Here is a 13,555-nt window from a genome sequence, read left to right as displayed (position 1 = left end):
CTGAGTGAGAGGTCTCCAGGGTGGCATAAGATATGCTGCAGCCCTTAGAGACCTTCCTTGGCATCAGGGCCCTTGGTACTAGAAGTACCAGTTACAAGGGACTTATCTGGATGCCAGGGTCTGCCAATTGTGGATACAAAAGTACAGGTTAGGGAAAGAACACTGGTGCTGGGGACTGGTTAGCAGGCCTCAGCACACTTTTAATTGTAAACATAGCATCAGCAAAGGCAAAAAGTCAGGGGGCAACCATGCCAAGGAGGCATTTCCTTACACAACCCCCCCCCAAACGAAAGAGGATGAGACTAACCTTTCCCAAGAGAGTCTTCATTTTCTAAGTAGAAGAACCTGGAAAGGCCATCTGCATTGGCATGGGCAGTCCCAGGTCTGTGTTCCACTATAAAGTCCATTCCCTGTAGGGAGATGGACCACCTCAACAGTTTAGGATTTTCACCTTTCATTTGCATCAGCCATTTGAGAGGTCTGTGGTCAGTTTGAACTAGGAAGTGAGTCCCAAAGAGGTATGGTCTCAGCTTCTTCAGGGACCAAACCACAGCAAAGGCCTCCCTCTCAATGGCACTCCAACGCTGCTCCCTGGGGAGTAACCTCCTGCTAATGAAAGCAACAGGCTGGTCAAGGCCATCATCATTTGTTTGGGACAAAACTGCCCCTATCCCATGTTCAGAGGCATCTGTCTGCACAATGAACTGCTTAGAATAATCTGGAGCTTTTAGAACTGGTGCTGAGCACATTGCTTGTTTCAGGGTGTCAAAGGCCTGTTGGCATTCCACAGTCCAGTTCACTTTCTTGGGCATTTTCTTGGAGGTGAGTTCAGTGAGGGCTGTCACAATGGATGCATATCCCTTCACAAACCTCCTGTAATACCCAGTCAAGCCAAGGAATGCCCTGACTTGAGTCTGGGTTTTTGGAGCTACCCAGTCCAGAATAGTCTGGATCTTGGGTTGGAGTGGCTGAACTTGGCCTCCACCTACAAGGTGGCCCAAGTAAACCACAGTTCCCTGCCCTATCTGGCATTTGGATGCCTTGATAGAGAGGCCTGCAGATTGCAGAGCCTTCAAAACCTTCTTCAGGTGGACCAGGTGATCCTGCCAGGTGGAGCTAAAGACAGCAATATCATCAAGATAAGCTGTGCTAAAGGACTCCAAACCAGCAAGGACTTGATTCACCAACCTTTGGAAGGTGGCAGGGGCATTCTTTAAACCAAAGGGCATAACAGTAAACTGATAATGCCCATCAGGTGTGGAGAATGCCGTTTTCTCTTTTGCTCCAGGTGCCATTTTTATTTGCCAGTACCCTGCTGTCAAGTCAAAGGTACTTAAGAATTTGGCAGCACCTAATTTGTCTATGAGCTCATCAGCTCTAGGAATTGGATGAGCATCTGTCTTGGTGACAGAGTTGAGCCCTCTGTAGTCCACACAAAACCTCATCTCTTTCTTTCCATCTTTGGTGTGAGGTTTGGGGACTAAGACCACTGGGCTAGCCCAGGGGCTGTCAGAGCGCTCAATTACTCCCAATTCCAGCATCTTGTGGACTTCCACCTTGATGCTTTCCTTAACATGGTCAGACTGTCTAAAAATTTTGTTTTTGACAGGCATGCTGTCTCCTGTGTCCACATCATGGGTACACAGGTGTGTCTGACCAGGGGTTAGGGAGAAGAGTTCAGGAAACTGTTGTAGGACTCTCCTACAATCAGCTTGCTGTTGGCCAGAGAGGGTGTCTGAGTAGATCACTCCATCTACTGAGCCATCTTTTGGGTCTGATGACAGAAGATCAGGGAGAGGTTCACTCTCTGCCTCCTGATCCTCATCTGTTACCATCAACAGATTTACATCAGCCCTTTCATGGAAGAGCTTAAGGCGGTTCACATGGATCACCCTCTTGGGGCTCCTGCTTGTGCCCAGGTCCACCAGGTAGGTGACCTGACTCTTCCTTTCTAGCACTGGGTAAGGGCCACTCCATTTGTCCTGGAGTGCCCTGGGAGCCACAGGCTCCAGAACCCAGACTTTCTGCCCTGGTTGGAACTCAACCATTGCAGCCTTTTGGTCAAACCAAAACTTCTGGAGCTGTTGGCTGGCCTCAAGGTTTTTGGTTGCCTTTTCCATGTACTCTGCCATTCTAGAGCGAAGGCCAAGTACATAGTCCACTATGTCTTGTTTAGGCTCATGAAGAGGTCTCTCCCAGCCTTCTTTAACAAGAGCAAGTGGTCCCCTTACAGGGTGACCAAACAGAAGTTCAAAGGGTGAGAATCCTACTCCCTTCTGTGGCACCTCTCTGTAAGCAAAAAGCAGACATGGCAAGAGGACATCCCATCTCCTTTTGAGTTTTTCTGGGAGCCCCATGATCATGCCTTTTAATGTCTTGTTGAATCTCTCAACTAAGCCATTAGTTTGTGGATGGTATGGTGTAGTGAATTTGTAAGTCACTCCACACTCATTCCACATGTGTTTTAGGTATGCTGACATGAAGTTGGTACCTCTGTCAGACACCACCTCCTTAGGGAAACCCACTCTGGTAAAGATACCAATGAGGGCCTTGGCTACTGCAGGGGCAGTAGTCGACCTAAGGGGAATAGCTTCAGGATACCTGGTAGCATGATCCACTACTACTAGGATGTACATATTTCCTGAGGCTGTGGGAGGTTCTAGTGGACCAACTATGTCCACACCCACTCTTTCAAAGGGGACCCCCACCACTGGAAGTGGAATGAGGGGGGCCTTTGGGTGCCCACCTGTCTTACCACTGGATTGACAGGTGGGGCAGGAGAGGCAAAACTCCTTAACCTTCTGGGACATATTGGGCCAGTAGAAGTGGTTGACTAACCTCTCCCACGTCTTGGTTTGTCCCAAATGCCCAGCAAGGGGAATATCATGGGCTAAGGTCAGAATAAACTCTCTGAACGACTGAGGCACTACCACTCTCCTAGTGGCACCAGGTTTGGGGTCTCTGGCCTCAGTGTACAGGAGTCCATCTTCCCAATAGACCCTATGTGTTCCATTTTTCTTGCCCTTGGACTCTTCAGCAGCTTGCTGCCTAAGGCCTTCAAGAGAGGGACAGGTTTCTTGTCCCTTACACAGCTCTTCCCTTGAGGGTCCCCCTGGGCCTAAGAGCTCAACCTGATAAGGTTCAAGCTCCAAAGGCTCAGTTCCCTCAGAGGGCAGAACTTCTTCCTGAGAAGAGAGGTTCTCTTTTTCTGACTGTGTTGCAGTTGGTTTCCCAACTGACTTTCCTTTTCTCTTGGTAGGCTGGGCCATTTTTCCAGACTCCAGCTCTACTTTTTCACCCTGTGCCTTGCATTGTGCTCTTGTTTTTACACACACCAGTTCAGGGATACCCAGCATGGCTGCATGGGTTTTTAGTTCTACCTCAGCCCATGCTGAGGTCTCCAGGTCATTTCCAAGCAGACAGTCTACTGGGATGTTTGAGGAGACCACCACCTGTTTCAGGCCATTGACCCCTCCCCATTCTAAAGTTACCATTGCCATGGGATGTGCTTTAGTCTGATTGTCAGCGTTGGTGACTGTATAAGTTTTTCCAGTCAGGTATTGGCCAGGGGAAACCAGTTTCTCTGTCACCATGGTGACACTGGCACCTGTATCCCTCAGGCCCTCTACACTTGTCCCATTAATAAAGAGCTGCTGCCTGTATTTTTGCATGTTAGGCGGCCAGGCAGCTAGTGTGGCTAAATCCACCCCACCCTCAGAGACTAGAGTAGCTTCAGTGTGGACCCTGATTTGCTCTGGGCACACTGTTGATCCCACTTGGAGACTAGCCATTCCAGTGTTACCTGGATTGGAGTTTGGAGTGGAACTTTTCTTGGGACAGGCCTTGTCTCCAGTTTGGTGTCCAGACTGACTACAGTTTCGACACCAGGCCTTTTTGGGATCAAAGTTTTTACCCTTGTACCCAGGATTGTTTTGTGAAGAGGCTCTGGGCCCACCCTCCTGTGCAGGTTTTTGGGGGCCTGTAGAAGACTCTTTACTATTTTTATTTTTGGCTGTCTCACCACCTTTCCCCTGGGGAGGTTTTGTGACCCCTTTCTTTTGGTCACCCCCTGTGGAAGTTTTGGACACCCTAGTCTTGACCCAATGGTCCGCTTTCTTTCCCAATTCTTGGGGAGAAATTGGTCCTAGGTCTACCAGATGCTGATGCAGTTTATCATTGAAACAATTACTTAACAGGTGTTCTTTCACAAATAAATTGTACAGCCCATCATAATTACTTACACCACTGCCTTGAATCCAACCATCTAGTGTTTTTACTGAGTAGTCTACAAAGTCAACCCAGGTCTGGCTCGAGGATTTTTGAGCCCCCCTGAATCTAATCCTATACTCCTCAGTGGAGAATCCAAAGCCCTCAATCAGGGTACCCTTCATGAGGTCATAAGATTCTGCATCTTTTCCAGAGAGTGTGAGGAGTCTATCCCTACACTTTCCTGTGAACATTTCCCAAAGGAGAGCACCCCAGTGAGATCTGTTCACTTTTCTGGTTACACAAGCCCTCTCAAAAGCTGTGAACCATTTGGTGATGTCATCACCATCTTCATATTTAGTTACAATCCCTTTAGGGATTTATTTTCAACATGTCAGGAGAATCTCTGACCCTATTTATGTTGCTGCCACCATTGATGGGTCCTAGGCCCATCTCTTGTCTTTCCCTCTCTATGGCTAGGATCTGTCTTTCCAAAGCAAATCTTTTGGCCATCCTGGCTAACTGGATGTCCTCTTCACTGGAGTTATCCTCAGTGATTTCAGAGTTGTTGGTCCCTCCTGTGAGGGAACCAGCATCTCTGACTATTATTTGTGGAGTCAGGGCTTGAGAAGCCCTGCTCTCCCTAAGTAGGACTGGAGGGGGGGAATTTCCCTCCAAGTCACTATCTTCATCCTCTGAGTTGCCATCCTCAGAGGGGTTGGCCTTTTCAAACTCTGCCAAAAGCTCCTGGAGCTGTACTTTGGTAGGTTTGGGGCCCATTGCTATTTTCTTTAGTTTACAGAGTGACCTTAGCTCTCTCATCTGTAGATGGAGGTAAGGTGTGGTGTCGAGTTCCACCACAGTCACATCTGTGCTAGACATTTTGCTTCTAAAAGTTGGAATACTTTTTAAGAATCTAAAACTGGTTCTAGAATCTAATTCAAACTTTTACAAACTTTTAAACTCTAAAAGAAATGCTAAACAGGATCTAACACAAGGCCCTAGCAGGTCTTTTAAGAATTTAGAAAACTTTTCAAATTGCAAAAATCAATTTCTAATGACAATTTTGGAATTTGTCGTGTGATCAGGTATTGGCTGAGTAGTCCAGCAAATGCAAAGTCTTGTACCCCACCGCTGATCCACCAATGTAGGAAGTTGGCTCTGTATGTGCTATTTCAAAGTAAGGAATAGCATGCACAGAGTCCAAGGGTTCCCCTTAGAGGTAAAATAGTGGTAAAAATAGATAATACTAATGCTCTATTTTGTGGTAGTGTGGTCGAGCAGTAGGCTTATCCAAGGAGTAGTGTTAAGCATTTGTTGTACATACACATAGACAATAAATGAGGTACACACACTCAGAGACAAATCCAGCCAATAGGTTTTGTTATAGAAAAATATCTTTTCTTAGTTTATTTTAAGAACCACAGGTTCAAATTTAACATGTAATATCTTGTTTGAAAGGTATTGCAGGTAAGTACATTAGGAACTTTGAATCATTTCAATTGCATGTATACTTTTCAAGTTATTCACAAATAGCTATTTTAAAAGTGGACACAGTGCAATTTTCACAGTTCCTGGGGGAGGTAAGTTTTTGTTAGTTTTACCAGGTAAGTAAGACACTTACAGGGTTCAGTTCTTGGTCCAAGGTAGCCCACCGTTGGGGGTTCAGAGCAACCCCAAAGTCACCACACCAGCAGCTCAGGGCCGGTCAGGTGCAGAGTTCAAAGTGGTGCCCAAAACGCATAGGCTTCAATAGAGAGAAGGGGGTGCCCCGGTTCCGGTCTGCTTGCAGGTAAGTACCCGCGTCTTCGGAGGGCAGACCAGGGGGGTTTTGTAGGGCACCGGGGGGGACACAAGCCCACACAGAAATTTCACCCTCAGCGGCGCGGGGGCGGCCGGGTGCAGTGTTAGAACAAGCGTCGGGTTCGCAATGTAAGTCAATGAGAGATCAAGGGATCTCTTCAGCGCTGCAGGCAGGCAAGGGGGGGCTTCCTCGGGGAAACCTCCACTTGGGCAAGGGAGAGGGACTCCTGGGGGTCACTTCTGCAGTGAAAGTCCGGTCCTTCAGGTCCTGGGGGCTGCGGGTGCAGGGTCTTTTCCAGGCGTCGGGACTTAGGTTTCAGAGAGTCGCGGTCAGGGGAAGCCTCGGGATTCCCTCTGCAGGCGGCGCTGTGGGGGCTCAGGGGGGACAGGTTTTGGTACTCACAGTCGTAGAGTAGTCCGGGGGTCCTCCCTGAGGTGTTGGTTCTCCACCAGCCGAGTCGGGGTCGCCGGGTGCAGTGTTGCAAGTCTCACGCTTCTTGCGGGGAGTTGCAGGGTTCTTTAAAGCTGCTTCTTGAAACAAAGTTGCAGTCTTTTTGGAGCAGGTCCGCTGTCCTCGGGAGTTTCTTGTCGTCGTCGAAGCAGGGCAGTCCTCAGAGGATTCAGAGGTCGCTGATCCCTTTGGAAGGCGTCGCTGGAGCAGAGTTCTTTGGAAGGCAGGAGACAGGCCGGTGAGTTTCTGGAGCCAAGGCAGTTGTTGTCTTCTGGTCTTCCTCTGCAGGGGTTTTCAGCTGGGCAGTCCTTCTTCTTGTTGTTGCAGGAATCTAATTTTCTAGGGTTCAGGGTAGCCCTTAAATACTAAATTTAAGGGCGTGTTTAGGTCTGGGGTGTTAGTAGCCAATGGCTACTAGCCCTGAGGGTGGGTACACCCTCTTTGTGCCTCCTCCCAAGGGGAGGGGGTCACAATCCTAACCCTATTGGGGGAATCCTCCATCTGCAAGATGGAGGATTTCTAAAAGTTAGAGTCACTTCAGCTCAGGACACCTTAGGGGCTGTCCTGACTGGCCAGTGACTCCTCCTTGTTGCTTTCTTTGTTCCCTCCAGCCTTGCCGCCAAAAGTGGGGGCCGTGGCCGGAGGGGGCGGGCAACTCCACTAAGCTGGAGTGCCCTGCTGGGCTGTGACAAAGGGGTGAGCCTTTGAGGCTCACCGCCAGGTGTCACAGCTCCTGCCTGGGGGAGGTGTTAGCATCTCCACCCAGTGCAGGCTTTGTTACTGGCCTCAGAGTGACAAAGGCACTCTCCCCATGGGGCCAGCAACATGTCTCTAGTGTGGCAGGCTGCTGGAACTAGTCAGCCTACACAGACAGTCGGTTAAGTTTCAGGGGGCACCTCTAAGGTGCCCTCTGGTGTGTATTTTGCAATAAAATGTACACTGGCATCAGTGTGCATTTATTGTGCTGAGAAGTTTGATACCAAACTTCCCAGTTTTCAGTGTAGCCATTATGGTGCTGTGGAGTTCGTGTTTGACAAACTCCCAGACCATATACTCTTATGGCTACCCTGCACTTACAATGTCTAAGGTTTTGTTTAGACACTGTAGGGGTACCATGCTCATGCACTGGTACCCTCACCTATGGTATAGTGCACCCTGCCTTAGGGCTGTAAGGCCTGCTAGAGGGGTGACTGACCTATACTTGCATAGGCAGTGAGAGGCTGGCATTGCACCCTGAGGGGAGTGCCATGTCGACTTACTCGTTTTGTTCTCACTAGCACACACAAGCTGGCAAGCAGGGTGTCTGTGCTGAGTGAGAGGTCTCCAGGGTGGCATAAGACATGCTGCAGCCCTTAGAGACCTTCCTTGGCATCAGGGCCCTTGGTACTAGAAGTACCAGTTACAAGGGACTTATCTGGATGCCAGGGTCTGCCAATTGTGGATACAAAAGTACAGGTTAGGGAAAGAACACTGGTGCTGGGGCCTGGTTAGCAGGCCTCAGCACACTTTCAATTGTAAACATAGCATCAGCAAAGGCAAAAAGTCAGGGGGCAACCATGCCAAGGAGGCATTTCCTTACACAACCCCCCCCCCCAAACGAAAGAGGATGAGACTAACCTTTCCCAAGAGAGTCTTCATTTTCTAAGTGGAAGAACCTGGAAAGGCCATCTGCATTGGCATGGGCAGTCCCAGGTCTGTGTTCCACTATAAAGTCCATTCCCTGTAGGGAGATGGACCACATCAACAGTTTAGGATTTTCACCTTTCATTTGCATCAGCCATTTGAGAGGTCTGTGGTCAGTTTGAACTAGGAAGTGAGTCCCAAAGAGGTATGGTCTCAGCTTCTTCAGGGACCAAACCACAGCAAAGGCCTCCCTCTCAATGGCACTCCAACGCTGCTCCCTGGGGAGTAACCTCCTGCTAATGAAAGCAACAGGCTGGTCAAGGCCATCATCATTTGTTTGGGACAAAACTGCCCCTATCCCATGTTCAGAGGCATCTGTCTGCACAATGAACTGCTTAGAATAATCTGGAGCTTTTAGAACTGGTGCTGAGCACATTGCTTGTTTCAGGGTGTCAAAGGCCTGTTGGCATTCCACAGTCCAGTTCACTTTCTTGGGCATTTTCTTGGAGGTGAGTTCAGTGAGGGCTGTCACAATGGATCCATATCCCTTCACAAACCTCCTGTAATACCCAGTCAAGCCAAGGAATGCCCTGACTTGAGTCTGGGTTTTTGGAGCTACCCAGTCCAGAATAGTCTGGATCTTGGGTTGGAGTGGCTGAACTTGGCCTCCACCTACAAGGTGGCCCAAGTAAACCACAGTTCCCTGCCCTATCTGGCATTTGGATGCCTTGATAGAGAGGCCTGCAGATTGCAGAGCCTTCAAAACCTTCTTCAGGTGGACCAGGTGATCCTGCCAGGTGGAGCTAAAGACAGCAATATCATCAAGATAAGCTGTGCTAAAGGACTCCAAACCAGCAAGGACTTGATTCACCAACCTTTGGAAGGTGGCAGGGGCATTCTTTAAACCAAAGGGCATAACAGTAAACTGATAATGCCCATCAGGTGTGGAGAATGCCGTTTTCTCTTTTGCTCCAGGTGCCATTTTTATTTGCCAGTACCCTGCTGTCAAGTCAAAGGTACTTAAGAATTTGGCAGCACCTAATTTGTCTATGAGCTCATCAGCTCTAGGAATTGGATGAGCATCTGTCTTGGTGACAGAGTTGAGCCCTCTGTAGTCCACACAAAACCTCATCTCTTTCTTTCCATCTTTGGTGTGAGGTTTGGGGACTAAGACCACTGGGCTAGCCCAGGGGCTGTCAGAGCGCTCAATTACTCCCAATTCCAGCATCTTGTGGACTTCCACCTTGATGCTTTCCTTAACATGGTCAGACTGTCTAAAAATTTTGTTTTTGACAGGCATGCTGTCTCCTGTGTCCACATCATGGGTACACAGGTGTGTCTGACCAGGGGTTAGGGAGAAGAGTTCAGGAAACTGTTGTAGGACTCTCCTACAATCAGCTTGCTGTTGGCCAGAGAGGGTGTCTGAGTAGATCACTCCATCTACTGAGCCATCTTTTGGGTCTGATGACAGAAGATCAGGGAGAGGTTCACTCTCTGCCTCCTGATCCTCATCTGTTACCATCAACAGATTTACATCAGCCCTGTCATGGAAGAGCTTAAGGCGGTTCACATGGATCACCCTCTTGGGGCTCCTGCTTGTGCCCAGGTCCACCAGGTAGGTGACCTGACTCTTCCTTTCTAGCACTGGGTAAGGGCCACTCCATTTGTCCTGGAGTGCCCTGGGAGCCACAGGCTCCAGAACCCAGACTTTCTGCCCTGGTTGGAACTCAACCATTGCAGCCTTTTGGTCATACCAAAACTTCTGGAGCTGTTGGCTGGCCTCAAGGTTTTTGGTTGCCTTTTCCATGTACTCTGCCATTCTAGAGCGAAGGCCAAGTACATAGTCCACTATGTCTTGTTTAGGCTCATGAAGAGGTCTCTCCCAGCCTTCTTTAACAAGAGCAAGTGGTCCCCTTACAGGGTGACCAAACAGAAGTTCAAAGGGTGAGAATCCTACTCCCTTCTGTGGCACCTCTCTGTAAGCAAAAAGCAGACATGGCAAGAGGACATCCCATCTCCTTTTGAGTTTTTCTGGGAGCCCCATGATCATGCCTTTTAATGTCTTGTTGAATCTCTCAACTAAGCCATTAGTTTGTGGATGGTATGGTGTAGTGAATTTGTAAGTCACTCCACACTCATTCCACATGTGTTTTAGGTATGCTGACATGAAGTTGGTACCTCTGTCAGACACCACCTCCTTAGGGAAACCCACTCTGGTAAAGATACCAATGAGGGCCTTGGCTACTGCAGGGGCAGTAGTCGACCTAAGGGGAATAGCTTCAGGATACCTGGTAGCATGATCCACTACTACTAGGATGTACATATTTCCTGAGGCTGTGGGAGGTTCTAGTGGACCAACTATGTCCACACCCACTCTTTCAAAGGGGACCCCCACCACTGGAAGTGGAATGAGGGGGGCCTTTGGGTGCCCACCTGTCTTACCACTGGATTGACAGGTGGGGCAGGAGAGGCAAAACTCCTTAACCTTCTGGGACATATTGGGCCAGTAGAAGTGGTTGACTAACCTCTCCCACGTCTTGGTTTGTCCCAAATGCCCAGCAAGGGGAATATCATGGGCTAAGGTCAGAATAAACTCTCTGAACGACTGAGGCACTACCACTCTCCTAGTGGCACCAGGTTTGGGGTCTCTGGCCTCAGTGTACAGGAGTCCATCTTCCCAATAGACCCTATGTGTTCCATTTTTCTTGCCCTTGGACTCTTCAGCAGCTTGCTGCCTAAGGCCTTCAAGAGAGGGACAGGTTTCTTGTCCCTTACACAGCTCTTCCCTTGAGGGTCCCCCTGGGCCTAAGAGCTCAACCTGATAAGGTTCAAGCTCCAAAGGCTCAGTTCCCTCAGAGGGCAGAACTTCTTCCTGAGAAGAGAGGTTCTCTTTTTCTGACTGTGTTGCAGTTGGTTTCCCAACTGACTTTCCTTTTCTCTTGGTAGGCTGGGCCATTTTTCCAGACTCCAGCTCTACTTTTTCACCCTGTGCCTTGCATCGTGCTCTTGTTTTTACACACACCAGTTCAGGGATACCCAGCATGGCTGCATGGGTTTTTAGTTCTACCTCAGCCCATGCTGAGGACTCCAGGTCATTTCCAAGCAGACAGTCTACTGGGATGTTTGAGGAGACCACCACCTGTTTCAGGCCATTGACCCCTCCCCATTCTAAAGTTACCATTGCCATGGGATGTGCTTTAGTCTGATTGTCAGCGTTGGTGACTGTATAAGTTTTTCCAGTCAGGTATTGGCCAGGGGAAACCAGTTTCTCTGTCACCATGGTGACACTGGCACCTGTATCCCTCAGGCCCTCTACACTTGTCCCATTAATAAAGAGCTGCTGCCTGTATTTTTGCATGTTAGGCGGCCAGGCAGCTAGTGTGGCTAAATCCACCCCACCCTCAGAGACTAGAGTAGCTTCAGTGTGGACCCTGATTTGCTCTGGGCACACTGTTGATCCCACTTGGAGACTAGCCATTCCAGTGTTACCTGGATTGGAGTTTGGAGTGGAACTTTTCTTGGGACAGGCCTTGTCTCCAGTTTGGTGTCCAGACTGACTACAGTTTCGACACCAGGCCTTTTTGGGATCAAAGTTTTTACCCTTGTACCCAGGATTGTTTTGTGAAGAGGCTCTGGGCCCACCCTCCTGTGCAGGTTTTTGGGGGCCTGTAGAAGACTCTTTACTATTTTTATTTTTGGCTGTCTCACCACCTTTCCCCTGGGGAGGTTTTGTGACCCCTTTCTTTTGGTCACCCCCTGTGGAAGTTTTGGACACCCTAGTCTTGACCCAATGGTCCGCTTTCTTTCCCAATTCTTGGGGAGAAATTGGTCCTAGGTCTACCAGATGCTGATGCAGTTTATCATTGAAACAATTACTTAACAGGTGTTCTTTCACAAATAAATTGTACAGCCCATCATAATTACTTACACCACTGCCTTGAATCCAACCATCTAGTGTTTTTACTGAGTAGTCTACAAAGTCAACCCAGGTCTGGCTCGAGGATTTTTGAGCCCCCCTGAATCTAATCCTATACTCCTCAGTGGAGAATCCAAAGCCCTCAATCAGGGTACCCTTCATGAGGTCATAAGATTCTGCATCTTTTCCAGAGAGTGTGAGGAGTCTATCCCTACACTTTCCTGTGAACATTTCCCAAAGGAGAGCACCCCAGTGAGATCTGTTCACTTTTCTGGTTACACAAGCCCTCTCAAAAGCTGTGAACCATTTGGTGATGTCATCACCATCTTCATATTTAGTTACAATCCCTTTAGGGATTTATTTTCAACATGTCAGGAGAATCTCTGACCCTATTTATGTTGCTGCCACCATTGATGGGTCCTAGGCCCATCTCTTGTCTTTCCCTCTCTATGGCTAGGATCTGTCTTTCCAAAGCAAATCTTTTGGCCATCCTGGCTAACTGGATGTCCTCTTCACTGGAGTTATCCTCAGTGATTTCAGAGTTGTTGGTCCCTCCTGTGAGGGAACCAGCATCTCTGACTATTATTTGTGGAGTCAGGGCTTGAGAAGCCCTGCTCTCCCTAAGTAGGACTGGAGGGGGGGAATTTCCCTCCAAGTCACTATCTTCATCCTCTGAGTTGCCATCCTCAGAGGGGTTGGCCTTTTCAAACTCTGCCAAAAGCTCCTGGAGCTGTACTTTGGTAGGTTTGGGGCCCATTGCTATTTTCTTTAGTTTACAGAGTGACCTTAGCTCTCTCATCTGTAGATGGAGGTAAGGTGTGGTGTCGAGTTCCACCACAGTCACATCTGTGCTAGACATTTTGCTTCTAAAAGTTGGAATACTTTTTAAGAATCTAAAACTGGTTCTAGAATCTAATTCAAACTTTTACAAACTTTTAAACTCTAAAAGAAATGCTAAACAGGATCTAACACAAGGCCCTTGCAGGTCTTTTAAGAATTTAGAAAACTTTTCAAATTGCAAAAATCAATTTCTAATGACAATTTTGGAATTTGTCGTGTGATCAGGTATTGGCTGAGTAGTCCAGCAAATGCAAAGTCTTGTACCCCACCGCTGATCCACCAATGTAGGAAGTTGGCTCTTGGCTCTGTATGTGCTATTTCAAAGTAAGGAATAGCATGCACAGAGTCCAAGGGTTCCCCTTAGAGGTAAAATAGTGGTAAAAATAGATAATACTAATGCTCTATTTTGTGGTAGTGTGGTCGAGCAGTAGGCTTATCCAAGGAGTAGTGTTAAGCATTTGTTGTACATACACATAGACAATAAATGAGGTACACACACTCAGAGACAAATCCAGCCAATAGGTTTTGTTATAGAAAAATATCTTTTCTTAGTTTATTTTAAGAACCACAGGTTCAAATTTAACATGTAATATCTTGTTTGAAAGGTATTGCAGGTAAGCACATTAGGAACTTTGAATCATTTCAATTGCATGTATACTTTTCAAGTTATTCACAAATAGCTATTTTAAAAGTGGACACAGTGCAATTTTCACAGT

General features: G+C 48.0%; 1 protein-coding gene across 2 annotated transcripts in view; it reads right to left on the bottom strand.

The window, feature by feature from the left end:
• The window catches only part of CACNA1D (calcium voltage-gated channel subunit alpha1 D), a 1,248,477-nt gene that overhangs the window by 410,619 nt on the left and 824,303 nt on the right, over positions 1-13,555 (bottom strand). The gene's annotated exons all lie outside the window — the stretch shown is intronic.

The sequence above is a fragment of the Pleurodeles waltl genome, chromosome 9, assembly GCF_031143425.1.
Source record: "Pleurodeles waltl isolate 20211129_DDA chromosome 9, aPleWal1.hap1.20221129, whole genome shotgun sequence".
Taxonomy (NCBI): domain Eukaryota; kingdom Metazoa; phylum Chordata; class Amphibia; order Caudata; family Salamandridae; genus Pleurodeles; species Pleurodeles waltl.
The sequence above is the reverse complement of the archived record's forward strand: the minus strand, read 5'-3'. Positions and strand labels throughout refer to the sequence as shown.